The following is a 3431-nucleotide window of genomic DNA, read 5'->3' on the forward strand; positions in this document are numbered from 1 at the left end:
TACATTGGGGTGGCTGTGGCTCATGAGGTAGGGTGGCTTGACTAGCGCCGGTGTATGGCAGCCTGTCGTCATCGGTGTGTGAATGGGTGAATGGTGTATGATCTTCTGTAAAGCGCTTTGGCCAGTGCAACACACTGTGAGAAAGCGCTATATAAAATACAGTCCATTTACCATTTACATTAGCAACAGGTAGACTCAAATCAAGCTTCAGAAGCATCTCAAGAACCACTGATAGGATGCACCAGAGCTCAATTGCAAGTGACATAACAAAGGGTTTGAATATGTATGTAAATTAGATATTTCAGTCTTTTATTTTTAATACATTTATAAAACACTCCAAAAACCTATTTTCACATTATCATTATGGAGTATTGTGTGTAGATTGATGGTAAAAAAAAACCTGAATCCATTTTAAGATGAGTCTGAAACATTACAAAATGTGTGTGTAGATATATATGAAACACAACCACGTTCTTTAAATTAAAAATTGAAGTATTCAGACAATTTAGTATTCACTATAAAATGAATTTTAAAAAATAAAATGAAGGAAAATAAAACAGTAATTACAGTGGAACCTTAAAGTAAAATGGTCCCACTGAAAATATGGTGAAATTCAATATTCTCCTTTTGTTGTGTCTCTCAGAGGTTTTGATGAACATAATGTTCATTTTCAGGGGGGAGGTTGTAGAATGCTATCTTTTTAATATATCAGGCAGAGTTTAATTAAGGGATATGTTCACATTTTCTCATGTGTATCTTAATATAATACACATATTATGCCAATGCATACAGTGGAATGGTTTTGGCTGCTGTAATTGTTCCTCCTTCCCATATTATTCTTGAAGAGATCTCCTTTTAAAAGAGTTTCAATGTAAGCAATAGGGACAAAAGACATAGTCCCCGTTCTCTAATAATGCTTTCTAAAGACTAACCAAATCAAATATGAGATTTAATATAGCTGGATTATAAAAATCAAGATAATACATTACAAACGTATAGACTTTATTTCCTCTTTGGTCTTCAACACCATTGTTTTCTTGCTAAACTCCAAAACAGGGATAGTAACACCAGAAGGGAATTTTGTCCTAAACAGATATGGAAAATATCCATTTGACAAACTCTGACTGCTGACACCTCTTTTAAGCTAGGCTAAAGACTTTTTGCAACTTTGAATGCACACAGGTGGACAGAAAGTAAGCATATATATATAAAATCCCCACCCGCCCCCCACTTTGGAGCAGTCTTATTCCTTCCGTCAACCTCGGTTCCTCTACCAGAGGCCTGGGAGCTTGAGGGTCCTGCGCAGTATCTTGGCTGTTGCTAGGACTGCACTCTTCTGGACAGAGATCTCAGATGTTGTTCCTGGGACCTGTTGGAGCCACTCTCCCAGTTTGGGGGTCACAGCCCCCAATGTTCCTATTACCACGGGGACCACTTGTGCCTTCACCTTCCACATCTTTTCTAGCTCTTCTTTCAGCCCTCTGTATTTCTCGAGCTTCTCAAGTTCCTTCTTCCTGACATTGCTATCGCTTGGGATTGCTACATCTATCACTACGGCCTTCTTCTTCTGTTGGTCCACCACACACACAATAAAGGTACCACCTTTCATCAGAATTTATTTGACAGGTGGCCCCGCCCCTTAGTCCTGAATCGTTCTTCCGGTCCTTAGTCCCGCCCATCCAATCAGATTCATTCTTCCGGTTCCTGGTCCCCACGTGGCCCCCACATGGTCCCCGGGGGTACCCCACCCTCCTGCATCTGGAGATAAGGTAGTTGTGGTTAACCGCATCTGAAAAGATAAACAAACAGCAGTTAAAGTCTCTATACGCCTATGGTTATGTAGATAAGAATACAACTGTATTTGATATTGGTTGCACCCCTTACATATGAGGTTGTAGTTAAGTATTTAAGGTGTTCCTAACTTGATCTTGTAAAATGATGAGTGTGGAATAAACACCTAACACCCACTCACCAGGCTATTGTTCATTTTATTTTCTTTTGCAAAAATGAGTAGCAAGACAGAATGTCAAATTACTGTCAGTGAACAGCATTTTATTTTCTGTGGCAAGACAGAATGTCAAACTACTGTCAATGAACAGCATTTTAGTGCATTATCCTTTTGAACATGCCTTAGCAGTTAGGGTGAACACAATACCTTTTTTTAATGCGTCCCTCTGTCACGGTTCATTTTCTACATGCTTTCCACGCCCACTCCCAACCGCTCGCCTGACTCTGTTGCAGTTTGTGGCCCCTTTCTGTAACCACAGATAACAACACAGTAAACGTTTTTAGAGAAAAACAACGATTTTTTGTGTGAGAGAGCACCACTCGAGGGTGTTATCAGTAACAGTCGCGTCGTTTACAGCAAGCCAGAGCTCTTTTTATCACTAACGACAGCTTAGGTAAGTGATACACTTCATAAAACTCCGTTATAAATACCTTGGGTTTAAAGAATGGGTTTAAAGAGCGTTTTTAGAGGTGTCCAGACAAGACAAGACCAGCATGAGCACAGGTAACTTTGCGCGAAAAACAAATACAATCATTTTTGTTTTACTTAAAAAGTATGTGTGTTAACGCTACCGCTTAATTCACACCGGGGTGGGGGTCCTACAATGCTAATAGCGGATGTCCTGTAGAAGACCGATTCAGTAAGTATTTTACCTACTACTACTTTTTAGCTACTAACTCTACTCTATGTATATTCGTTTCTTTTTTCTGAAAAAAACTATTTTACACCCACCAGACACCTATTTTCGTGTGTATGAATGAGCTTTTCGACAGCAGCAACAACAACAAGCGCTACTGACACCGCGTGTGTTTGGTAAGTTTAAAGAATCAAAAACCAGATTAAAAAATATATAGCCTGTGTAGACAATACAGCTGAACTCTCTCTTTTTCTTTCAAAAAAGAATCGGATAAACACCATAACATGTAATAACGTATAGTTCCAGACGATGTACTGCTGATGCACACCCCGGCTACTGTTGAGGAAGAAGAAGAGCAACAATACAGTCAAGAGGGACCGGAAGTTCAGGATAGAGCCGTGCAGCATCAAGCCACTCAGACAGCGCCCCCTCAAGACGAGCCTGATCAGAAACCTATGATTCAAGTAGCCCCAGGAGAACCAGCACCGGTGCCACCGGAGCCAGAGCCAGGGCGACTGCGCTCGAGCAGGGCTTCAGTCCTATCTTCCCGTTCAAAGCGGTGGCGCTCCTCATCCTCCGACTCCGCCTCAAGTAAGTTTAATAATATTATTATTATTGTTATTATTTCAGCATGTATTTTAAAATTCTCATTCACCAGCATCCTGTATTAACCTTCGTTTTTATTTACCCCTACAGGCTCTCGTAGGAGGAGTAGGAGGACGGCCCCCCAGGCGCCCGGTTGTGGATGTCCAGGAAGGGGAGATGACCGGAGCTTCAATCAATAAG

The sequence above is a fragment of the Monopterus albus genome, unplaced genomic scaffold (genome assembly GCF_001952655.1).
Source record: "Monopterus albus unplaced genomic scaffold, M_albus_1.0 scaffold95.1, whole genome shotgun sequence".
Classification (NCBI taxonomy): domain Eukaryota; kingdom Metazoa; phylum Chordata; class Actinopteri; order Synbranchiformes; family Synbranchidae; genus Monopterus; species Monopterus albus.